The 12,923-nt window shown below is 44.2% G+C and overlaps 1 long non-coding RNA gene across 1 annotated transcript in view; it reads right to left on the bottom strand.

Annotated features, from left to right (window-relative positions):
- LOC122552058 overlaps nt 1–12,923 on the bottom strand; it is a 20,931-nt gene that overhangs the window by 4,014 nt on the left and 3,994 nt on the right. The window contains exon 2 of the long non-coding RNA XR_006312283.1: nt 12,029–12,030. This is a non-coding gene — a long non-coding RNA (uncharacterized LOC122552058). The remainder of the gene's footprint in view (nt 1–12,028; nt 12,031–12,923) is intronic.

The following is a 12,923-nucleotide window of genomic DNA, read 5'->3' on the forward strand; positions in this document are numbered from 1 at the left end:
TATCACACTGTACCTACTTTATCCAGCTCACGATATCGCTTGACCATTATTCACTGGAGTTCCTGCCTTTGTCATTCACTCTTCTGGTAGCACACTGGCCCTGAATTCTCACTGTATCACTTTAACTTTCTTCCTTTTTCCGGATATGAACCCAACTGCAAATAATTCCTCCGTGTCTGTGTTTGTCAGATCCTGTCTCGTGATAATGATAATGCCCAGTGACAGTAATATTCTAATGATTAGGGGGCTTCTCCAAATTTGGCACCTTCACTTCTGCACTATCCTTATCTCTTTCCAAAATGACTTTGACACTTAGTGTTGTGTCCACTATCCCCAAAGCGCTGCAAAAATCCTTATGTCTGTCATCTTGTTCAGCACCTACAAACCTACTCTGTCTATAACATCCATGCCTTGCTGACTTTCCCTTCAGCCTCTCCAGCACATGATATCACTGTAGCGTTCTCCAGTCCCCACAGCACTTCTCTATCCTTTCATACAGCGCCTCATTACCTCTAACCATTCAGGAAGTACAGAGGCATGGGATACAGAGAAACCTGTCTGTCTGGATGCAGGATTTCTGGCCCATAGAAGACAGAGGGTGATGATAGATGGAAAGCATTCAGCCTGGAGCTCGGTGACCAGTCGTGTTCTGCAGGCATCAGTTCCTGGAACCATGCTATTTGTGATTTTTATACATGACTTGGAAGTGGGAGTGAAAGAGTGGGTTAGTAAGTTTGCCGATGACACAAACATTGATAGAATGGTGAATAGTGTGGAGGGCTGTTGTATTTTGCAACGGGGCATTGATATGATGAGGAGTTGGACTGAGAGGAGGCAGAAAGAGGTCAACCTGGAAAAGTGTGAAGTGACTCATTTTGGAATGTCGAAATTGAATTCAGAATATTGGGTTAAAATAGGATTGTTGGCAGTGTGGAGTAACAGTGGGATGTTTGGTTCCATATCTAGATCCCTCAAAGTTGCCACCCAAGCTGGGAGGGTTGTTAAGAAGTAATACGTTGTTTTGGCTTTCATTAGCTGGGGGATTGAGTTTCAGAGCTGTGAGGCTGTGCTGCAGCTTTATGGAGCTCGGCTTAGACCACACTTCGATATTAAATTCAGTTCTCGTCCCCTCATTACAAGGATGTGGAAGCTTTAGAGATGGTAAAAAGGAGATTTACCAGGATGTTGCCTGGACTGGAGTGCATGTCTTATGAAGAAAGGTTGAGGGAGGTAAGGCTTTCCTCACTGGAGTGAAGAAGGATGAGGGGCGTCCTGGTAAAGGTGAACAATGTAATGAGAGGCACAGACAGTGAACAGTGAACGATTTTTTTTCCCCATGGCAGAAATGGCTATCAGAAGGGAGTATAAAATTAAGGTGATTGGAAGAAGGTTAAGGGGAGATTTCAGAGAGTTTGGTTCTCCACACAGAGTGGTGGGCGCGTCGAATGCACCGTCGTGGTGGTAGTAGAGTTGGATACATGTGGGACATTTAATAGACTCTTGGAAAAAGCATATGGATGATAGTGTAAAATGAAATGTATTTAGGTTAGTTTGATCTTAGAGGAGGATAAAAGGTTGGCATAACATTGAGGGCCGAAGGGCCATGTTCTGTACTGTTTTATGTTTTACGTTCTGTATGGGAAACTGGATAATACGTTCTGATTGAGGTAAAAGGATACGGCATCCAGGAGGAGCTAGTCAACTGGATATACAATTTACTTCACGGTAGGAGACAGAGGGTAGTTGGAGACATTTTGTTTTTCTGACTGGAGGTGCAGTCAGTCCATTGTTGTTTGTCATTTGGATAATTGATTTGGCTGAGAATATTAGTTTCCTGGTAAATACGTTTGTGTGTGGCACTAAAATTGGTGATATACTGAACAGTGAAGAAGGTTAACTATGTAAAAACAGGATGAACAGTACTGCTGGGATAGTGGGCTGTAGAATTGCAGATGGAGTTTAATTAGACAAATGTGATGTGTTCCATTTTGGTGAAACAAACCAGGGCGGGACTTGTACATTTAATGTTCGGGCCCTGGGTAGTGTTGTCAGTCAGTGACCCAGGGATGCAGGTACACAGCTCTTTGAAAGTGGTGTCCCAGGTAGACAGACTGGTGAAGCAGGCATTTGGGATGGTTACCTTCATTTGTCACAGCATTGAGAGCAGGAGTTGAGATGTTATGTTGTTGTGGGCTTTGGTGAGGTCACCATAAAAGCATTCTTGATCAGTAGGAGAAATACATCTGGTTCACTTACATCCTTTAGCGAAGGACATCTGACATTCTAATCTGGTCTGGCCCATACATGTGACTCCAGAGCCACAACAATATGGCTGACTCGGAGCTGCCCTCTGGTTAATTAGCAGTGGGCAATGTATGCTGGTTCGGGTAGTGACACCCACAGTCCATGAATGAATAAACAAAAATACAAATGTCCCTCCCTATCTCTGCAAACCCCTCCATCTGCAGCAATCCGTACTGGCTTTGTAACAGCGTTCAGTCCCTGACCACTCTCTGTAACACTCTCATCACCTCCAGCACCTTCATCTCTCCCTGTTCCTATTGTGACATTAAACCCTGACAATGATTTATTTTCCCACTGCCCCCCTCCTGCTCGCAGACAGTCCACAATCCCTCTAACACTTACTGCACAAACACTCTCTCGCTTGAGAATTGTTTGTACTTTTTGGTGATCTTCTAAGCCTGATAATCTAATATGGAGAACGTAGTTGGAGACATTTTGTTTTTCTGACTGGAGGTGCAGTCAGTCCATTGTTGTTTGTCATTTGGATAATTGGTTGGCTGAGAATATTAGTTTCCTGATAAATACGTTTGTGTGTGGCACTAAAATTGGTGATATACTGAAACAGTGAAGAGGTTAACTATGTAAAAACAGGATGAACAGTACTGCTGGGATAGTGGGCTGTAGAATTGCAGATGGAGTTTAATTAGATAAATGTGATGTGTTCCATTTTGGTGAAACAAACCAGGGTGGGACTTGTACATTTAATGTTCGGGCCCTGGGTAGTGTTGTCAGTCAGTGACCCAGGGATGCAGGTACACAGCTCTTTGAAAGTGGTGTCCCAGGTAGACAGACTGGTGAAGCAGGCATTTGGGATGGTTACCTTCATTTGTCACAGCATTGAGAGCAGGAGTTGAGATGTTATGTTGTTGTGGGCTTTGGTGAGGTCACTATAAAAACATTCTTGATCAGTAGGAGAAATACATCTGGTTCACTTACATCCTTCAGGGAAGGATATCTGACATTCTAACCTGGTCTGGCCCATACATGTGACTCCAGAGCCACAACAATATGGCTGACTCGGAGCTGCCCTCTGGTTAATTAGCAGTGGGCAATGTATGCTGGTTCAGGTTGTGACACCCACAGCCCATGAATGAATAAACAAAAATACAAATGTCCCTCCCTATCTCTGCAAACACCTCCATCTGCAGCAATCCGTACTGGCTTTGTAACAGCGTTCAGTCCCTGACCACTCTCTGTAACACTCTCATCACCTCCAGCACCTTCATCTCTCCCTGTTCCTATTGTGACATTAAACCCTGACAATGATTTCCTTTCCCACTGCCCCCCTCCTGCTCGCAGACAGTCCACAATCCCTCTAACACTTACTGCACAAACACTCTCTCGCTTGAGAATTGTTTGTACTTTTTGGTGATCTTCTAAGCCTGATAATCTAATATGGCCCATTTTGTCCTGAGTGAGGGACAGCAGGGAATTTCTTGCTGAGGTCTTGACTGTTTCAATGGAACGTCCTTTTGTTAAGTGTTTTACATCGTTCTTCAAGTGTTTTCAACTGTTCGCTTACAGACACATATTTCAGTCTGTTCATCATGTTAACTCTTGGTCAGTTTTAGATTAGATTAGATTACTTACACTGTGGAAACAGGCCCTTCGGCCCAACAAGTCCACACCGACCCGCCGAAGCCTAACCCACCCAGACCCATAATCCTACATTTACCCCTTCACCAAACACTTCGGGCAATTTAGCATGGTCAATTCACCTAACCTGCACATTTTTGGATTGTGGGAGGAATCCGGAGCACCCGGAGGAAACCCACTCAGACACGGGGAGAATGTGCAAACTCCACACAGACAGTCGCCTGCGGCGGGTTCTCCACTCAAACCCATGTGAATGGGCTATTTTGTTTCCAGTTGTGTCTTGTCCATTCTGTGATTTATGTTAAAGCTTTATAACTACTTAAATGTCACTTAATCCCAGTTTCCGGGAGGATCTCTCAGTGTGACATGACTCATTCACTCAGCTTCATCAGACAACGGTCACTCTGGGATAGTTACGTCCCTCGGCACTTGCACAATGTGTTATTCTAAGAAACACTGAGGAAAAAAAAAATGTTATTTAACTCCTCTTCTCTTGTCAGTGTGATTGTCTCAGATTATATGAATATTGAAGTTTTCCAAAATTATCACAATGCCTTTGTTAAAAATTCCAATGAATTCCTGTTTAATGCAATGACGAGCAATGAAATGCTGTTCGGTGGCTAAAACTGTTCTGCTGCTTGTGTCCTTGGCAAGTAGTAGCCAGAATTTACATTCATACTGACTCTACTTCATGATCTGAGGCCAAATATATTCTCTGTAATGCATTTGTTACCCATTTCTGTCAGCGTTACCCAACCATCCTTTCCCATTCTGCCTTAGATCCCACAAGATTGTGAACAATTGGATATTTATGCTCCACCTTTTCTTTGTCCAGTAACCATGTCTCTCTATTGTCTAACTCCCATTTATCTCTGTGTCACAAATCCATCTACCTTATTGAAGATACATTGTCCATTCCAAAAAAAATTACTCTTTCCCATAATCTCCTGTCACAAACCTATTCACTGAGGTACAGTTTTAGTTAAACTTTTTCCATCCTGTTCCTATCTGCTTGACTTCAGTCAAATTCCCATGCTATTCTGATGCTTCACTTTTTATCTATGGATTTGGAAAGCTCCTTTCACTTGAACCCTGTCCCTGCATCCTTTCTGTCAGCTTAAAACTCTGTCCATAAACCTGCCAACATAATTACTAGCATTCCGTTCTCATCATGGTTCCATTGGGTCCCAGTGCAACGGGATTGTTTTTATTTACTTGTGGGATATGGGTGTCTCTGGCTGACCAGCCTTTCTTGCACCCCCTCCCGAACCCTAGCTGCCTTTGAGCTGAGTAACTTGTTCGGCCATTTCAGAGGGCAATTGAGAGGCAAACACTTTGCTGTGGATATTTCGTGCAGACCACATGATGATGGGCAGCTGTCTTTCTCGAAAGGGCCAGTGTCTTTTTGATGAACAAAGATTATTTTGGACATCAGCAATAGTTTCATACTTATTCATGAATTGTTAATTGCAAGTTTTTTTAATTATTGATTTAAACTTCCCCCATTTCTGATGGTGGGATTCAAATCTGTCTCCCCTGAACATTAGCTGAGGTTTCGGATACATGCTCTAGCAATAATACCACTCGGCTATCACCTCACCTGCTCACAGGTTGCTCATTCCTGACCGGCTATACCAGTGCAAAATGAAGCAAAACCCGTTCTTCCGAAACAATTGTTTGATACTGACATCTTCCAGCAGTCTGGTGATGTCACTCAGTCTCTCTCCATGTGGTATCCCTCACTGTGAGGTTCTAATTGCAACGTCTGTCAGTGTCTCTCACTCTTGCAGCTACTCTAGATCCTGAGCAACAGAATTCCCCACTCCAGAGAGACGTGGCATAACAGGCCAAGGATGGAGCCTGGGATTTTCCAGATCTCTGAGTGACTTAGTGCTATTCTCCATGTGTAACCCTCAGTACATCAGTCTAATTTCCCATTCTGTCTATTTCTCTGTCTCCTGTAGATATTTAGGGAGTTCCTGACTCAACAGACTTTCCAACTGCTGGGTTTCTCGTCCATCACCTCATTGAAGATGGTTGGTCAGCCAGAGAGACAAAGGGAAGGGAGATCTGGAGCCTTCAATAAATCCTGCAGCGAGGTAAAATCACTCACAGTGCATAGAGCGGAGAGCAATGAGAGAGCTCCAAACATCGGCTAACAAGACATGATGTAGATCCAGTGCTGGAGGGGGAGCACATTATGACACACCCCAGGCTCAATCCCCACCCCTACTATAAGTTATGTGGTACAAAGTCTCACTACTCTGTAACACTGTATCTGTGGCATGTCTTGTGGACCAGTGTCTTCAATAATTTGTAACTCCTATAACAGTATCTGTATCTGTAACCTCTTCCCTTCCCGATAGCCCTCCACATATTTGAAAAGTACTGCATTCCAGACTACCATCCCTATTGCTGTAACTTGCTTCAGTGTCTATCACATGCCTTACCTCGGTCGTCTCCGCCTCCAATAACAGGAGACAGAGCCAAGCATCACGGAAACTGTTCCTTCGATCCAACTAGTCCATGCTGACCAGAGTACCTGACCGAGTCGTGTTTTCCTGCACTTGACCCATATCCCTTCAAACCTTCTCCTCCCCATGTACCTGCCCAAATGTCTTTTACAAGTTTTAATTGCACTTATCTCCACCACTTCCCCTGGAATCCCATTCCATGCCTGCACCATCCTCTGTGTGAAAAATGTTCTCCTGAAATTCCATGCCTGCACCATCCTCTGTGTGAAAAATGTTCTCCTAAATAGTGCGGTGATGTGAAAAATGTTCTCCTGAAATCTCATCTAAGTCTTTCCTCTCCCATCACATATTTATGCTCTCTAGAACACAGAACATGACATTGCTAGCCTTTCGGCTCTCGATGTTGCGCCGACCTGTGGAACCAATCTGAAGCCCAAGTAGTTAACACTAGTCCATTCTCGTCAATATGCCTATCCAATGACCGTGTAAATGCCCTTAAAGTTGGTGAGTTCACTACTGTTGCAGGCAATGCATTCCATGCCCCCGACTATTCTAAGTAAAGAACCTACCTCTGGCATCAGTCCCATATCTATTTATTAATATTAGTATCAACCTCAATTTAAAGCTGTCTGCCCTCGTTCTCGGCATCGCCACCCGTGGGAAAAGGCTCTCACTGTCCAACCCATCTCACTCTCTGACTATCTTATATGTCTCAATTAATTGACCTCAAACGTCTTCTCGCGAACAGAAACAGATTCAAGCCATTCAGCCTTGCTCATAAGACCTTCACTCCAGACTCTATAAAATCTTAGTAAGTCGCCTCTGAACTCTTCCCAAATCTTTCACATCCTTCCTTTAATGCAGTGATCTGAACCATAGGCAACACTCCAAATTGGCCGCACCAGAGTTTTGTATAACTGCAGCATGATCTCATGGTTCCGAAACTCAATCCCTGTACCAATAAAAGCTCACATGCTAAATGTCTTATTAACAACTCTATCAACCTGGGTGGCAACTTTCAACGATCCATGTACATGGACACAGTGATTTCTCTGTTCATCTGCACTACCAAGATCTGCTTTACCCACATCCATCTGTTTAGTCACCTTCTCAAATACGTAAGTAAGGCGTGAGGCAGTGCAATGAAGCGTGACCTCCCCTTCACAAAACCGTGCTGACTATCCCTCATCAACGTATTCATCTCCAGATGATTATAAATGCTAGCCTCTTTTACAAGCCTTTCCAACACTTTACCCAGAATCGAAGTATGGCTCACAGGTCTATAATTACCCAGGATTGTCTCTACTTCCCTTCTTAGACAAGAGGAAAACATTTGCTATCCTCCAGCCTTCTGGCACTATTCCTGTAGACAATGATGTCATAAAGATCAAAGCAAAAGATTTGGCAATCTCCTTCCTGGCTTACCAGCGAATCCAAGGATCAATCCTATCCAGCGCAGGAGACTTAACTAATTTTGCACTTTCCAGAAGTGCTTACACCTTTTCCTTCTGCAGTTCAATCCCATCTAGTTATGGACCCCTCTACCCTGGGGTAAAGACATTGGCTAATCAACGTACCTGCACCTTCATGGTTTTCTAAACCTTTATAAGGTCACCCCTCAGCCATCTACACCCAATGGAAATGCGAAAGACAATGACACAAATATCCCTGTTTGGGTCCCTGCCAAACTTTGTCACTATTTTCTGGGATACACCTATTCAGGATCTAGGGATTTCTCTACATTTGTGTTCTAAGACCTCCAGCACCACCTCTTCTATAATGGTGACTCGTTACAAACCATCACTGTTTCTTTCCCTTTATTTCCTAGTCTTTGTCAACAGTGCGATCTGATATGAAATGTTCATTTAGGGTCTCGCCCGTCTCCTGTGGTTCTACACCTGGATAGCCTCACTGATCTTTAAGAAGCCCTGTTGTCTCTTCAGTTGTGTTTTGGTACTTGTGCTGGAGACAATTATTTGCATTCTCCTTAATCTTATCTTCCAAAGCTATCTCACCACCGCCCCAATGTTGCATTCCAAGTTATCCAGATTCTCCGATTGTGTCAAACGCTCCAGTATCAGTAACAGCTTTGTCAATTTTTGCTCCATTTCCGTTTTAGGAAATGCTTCCTAGATCAGAAAGGTCAGAATTCTACGCAGCACTCCAAAGCTGTGCTGACTATCCCTAATCAATCCTTGCCGTTGCAAATATAACTCCTATCCCGCGGAATCACTTCCAACAACATACGCACCACTGGCATCAAACTAATTGGTGTTGATGTCCCTGGCTTTCCCTCGCAGCCTTTCCTAAACACTGGCACAACATGAGACACGCTCCAGGCTTCCAGCTCATCACCCGTGGCTGTTCGTGATAGAAAAATCTCTTTAAGGGACCCCACACCTTCTTCTTGAGCTTCCCACAATATCCTGGGATATACTTGAGTAGTTCCCAAGGATTTATCCATCTTATATGCATTTTAGAACCTTCAGTTCCTCATGGAAGACATGACTTTTTTTTCCCCTGACCTCCCCAGTCTTCCTCCACAGTACGTTCAAACGTGAAATTTTTGTTCATGATCTCGCCTATCTCCTCTGGTTCCACTCATTCGTCTTTAAGGAGCCTATTCTGCCCCAGTTAATCTTCTGCTGTTAACATATTTGAAAAATCTCTTTGGATTTTCCACAGCCTGATCTGCCAACACATTTTGTGGTCCCCTTTGGGCCCTCCTGATTTCCCTGTGAAGTGGATTACTCCACCTACAATGTTCTTCAATGGATTCCATTAATCTAGCTGGCTATATGTGACACGTGTCCCCTATTTGTTGACCAGAGCCTCAATACCTCCAGTCATCCAGTGTTTCTTACTTGTGTCAGCATTGTCATTCACACTAATACGAATATGCTAGTCCCAATCTCTCATTTTCTCTCTCTTTTGAAAGCTTCCCATCTGCCTGACATCCCTTTTCCTGCAAATCGCGTCGTCAATCAATTGTTAAAACTCTTCACTCATAGCTTCTCTATTCAGGGAAGGCTCCTTTTGATCATTAACTTGTGGACCAGCCATGTTCTTTTCCAGCGCTATTTTCAAACTCATACGATTGTGGTGACATTGCCAAAGTATTGTCCCACGAACACCTCAGTCCCTTTCCCTACCTTGTTTCCCAAGGGGAGGTCAGTTGTTACCCCTTCCTGCAGTCCGATCATTTACATTCTGACTGGGGCAGTTTTCTAGAACACGCCTAACAAATCCCTCCCATCCAAACTCTGAACACTCTGGCAGGCCCCATCTAAGTTTGGAAAGTTAAAATTCCCAACCATTACTTCTCTATCATTCTTACAGATATATGAGATCTCCCGACATATTTGCTACTCCTTTTCCCGCTGACGATTGAGGGCCTCGAGTGCAGTCATATCAAAGTGATGACCAATTCTCATTCCCCATTTCCACCATTATAGCATCACTGGGCGATCGCCAGGAATATCCTCTCTAAGTGCTTCAGTGATGCTTCACTAATCAAAAACTCCACTCCCCCTTCTCTCTCACCTCCTGTTCTCTCCATCCCGTAGAATCTGTTCCCTGGAACATTGAACTGTCAGCCCTGTGCCTCCCTCAGCTGTGTTTCTGTCATACTGATGGCGTCCCAGTCCCATGCCCATGCACCAGGTTAATCTGCCTTACCTATTGGGCCTGTTATGTTGAAATAAAGTAGTTGAATTGATCAGTTTTCCCTCATTGCCTGCTGTGCTCTTGCCTGCCTTGTCTATTTAAATGTCTCTCTTGAAATTCTGTCCCAGCCTCAACCTTCAGACTGTATACTGAAACCACCCCCCTCACTGTGGACAACACCCTTAGCTATCATGTCATCTGTAAACCTATTATATCTTCTGCTTTCACATCCAAAGTATTAATGTACATAATAAACAGCAATGGTTCCTGCACAGTTCCTGGTGAAAGAATTTCAAACACAAAACCAACCCTCCAAAAATTGTGGATCCAATATGCCAACTTGCATTGAATCGCATTGGTCTGTTGGACCAGCCATCCATGTGGGACCTTGTCAAAGGCCATAGTGAACCCCAAAGAATCCACATCATCTGCACTGCCCTCATCAATACTTTTATTCGTAATTTCAAAGAAAACTCAGCTGAATTCATCAGACAGGATCTTCCTTTACCAAATCCGTGCTGACTATCCCTGATTGTTTCCTGCCTTTCCAATTATTGATTCATTCTGTCCATCAGAATGGTTTCCAATAATTTCCCTCCCCCTGCTGTCAGACTATCTGCTGTATAATTACCTGGCCTATCCCTGCTGCCCTTCTTGAACAAAGGAACCACATTAGCTGTCCTCCAGTCATTCGGTACTGCACCTGTGGTTAGCAAAGTATTAAATATATTCAGCAGGGCTCCAGCAATATCCTTCCTTCCCTCCCATAACAGCCTGGGATACATTTCATTGGGCTCTGGGGATTTCTCCACCTTTATGCCTGTGAAAACATTTAATACCTCCTCCATATTGATCTTAATATATTCTTGAACCTCACCATCTCAACAGAAATCCCCGGATACAATGCCTTTCTCCTGTGTGATTACAGATGGGCAGTATTAATTGAAGAACTCACCTACTTCCTTTGGCTCCATACAGATTGTCTCTTTGGTTTCCAACAGGCTGCAGTCTTTCCTGGGAATCCTTTGACTCTGACTATAGTCACAAAATATGCTGTAGCTTTTCTTTAATAGTGTCTGCTAAGGATCTTTCATGGCTATTGCTTATCCCTTATTTTTAAGGACCCCTTGCCCTCTTTGCTCTTGTGAAGAGTTTCACCTGTATTTATTGAACTGTATTTCCTCGATCAAACTCACGATATCACTTGATCAGTATTCAGTGGACTTTCTCCCTTTGTCATTCCCAGTTTATTAACACACTGGCCATGGATCCTCACTGTATCACTTTAAAATACTCCACTTTCCAAATATAGCCCTAACTGCAGGTAGTTCATGCCAGTCTCTGTTTGCCACATTCTGTCTCATTATGGGAGACTCAGTTGTGAGGGGGATAGACAGGAGACTGTGTGGCTGCAGACGTGACCCCAGGATAGGGTGCTGCCTTCCGGGTACCAGGGTCAAAGATGACTCTGAGCTGTTACTGAACATGCTGAAGGTGGAGGGTGAACAGCCAGAGGTAATAATGCACATCAGAGCACATGACAGAGGTAGACAAAGGAATGGGGCCCTGTGAAATGCGTATCGGGCATTAGGTCAGAAGTTAAAAAGCAGTATCTCAAGGGTAGTGAGCTCCAGATTACTCCCAGTGCCATGTGCCAGTGAGGTTAGACATAGAAAGGTAATCCGGATGGATGTGTGGCCGAGGAGCTGGTGTAGGGGACACAGGGTATTCAGTTCTTTTGAGTATTGGGATCTCTTCTGGGTTAGAGGTGACCTGTACAAGATGGGGGGGCGACTTTGACTTGAAGCAGAGGAGCACCAGTATCCTTTGATGGGGAGTTGGGGGGTGCAGGTGGGCTGACTGGCAACGCACGAAGCCTGGCTGGGAGGGCAGATGAGCTTAGAGCATGGATTGGCTCTGGATACTGGGATATTCCAGCCATAGCAGAAATATGGCTGAGAGATATAGGACACTGCTGGGCAAGGAACAGCTACATTCGAGGCTTCAATCCCACCATCTTGTGAGGGCATTTCTTTCCTCTCTGCTGTATGGTCCTCACTGAGACAATCCAGGTGGTCCCAGGTATCAATCCTGGCCCATGCTATATTAGTGATCTCTGTAATATCCTGCATTCCCGATCATCTTTCCTCTGTGTGGAATCTCCTCTAGTCCCCACAATGCTCTCTGTCTCTGTCAGATTCTCCAATCCCTAACAACCTAATCCCTAAACGTCTCCAGTAGAAACTAAATTCCTTCATCCTGGTAAACCCCGACAGTCCTGTCTATCCCTGTAAGTCCCTCCTACCAATACTACCCTCCATGTCAATGTATTTGCCTTTAACCTCTCCATCCTTCCCGATCTGGGTAAACGTCTCCAGCTTCTCCAAGCCTTCCTTGTCTGTGAAAAATCATTCACTCCATTGAGCTGTCCTGATCTGTGTAATCCCTTCCAGATCTAAATACCTCCCTGTCTTTGTAACTATGTCAGGCTCCGACCTGAGAATCTCACGATCAGTGTAATTTCCCAAGGAACTCCTGACTTTAGGAACCAACTCCACCTGATAACATCCTCCATGCCTGTAGAAACCTTCCAGTTCAACCGTCCCTATCATGGACCTTAGTCTCTATAATCCTAATGATGACGTTAAACTCTTCCTCTCTAAAGCGCACTCAATCTCTGTAAACTCTGCTGGTCCCTACTCCCCTCCCTATGCATGTAATCTGGTTCAGTCACTACATATCTTTATACCTTTAACGTCCTCCCCATGTGACTACACTATTTATTTCCGTTACCTTCATGAGCTTCCATAATTCTCACTGTGACTCTCACCATGTCCCATCCCTAAATCCCTCTGTTTTTCTGAAAAGTCCGCCTTATTCTTA

Source organism: Chiloscyllium plagiosum, chromosome 7, assembly GCF_004010195.1.
Source record: "Chiloscyllium plagiosum isolate BGI_BamShark_2017 chromosome 7, ASM401019v2, whole genome shotgun sequence".
NCBI classification, from domain to species: domain Eukaryota; kingdom Metazoa; phylum Chordata; class Chondrichthyes; order Orectolobiformes; family Hemiscylliidae; genus Chiloscyllium; species Chiloscyllium plagiosum.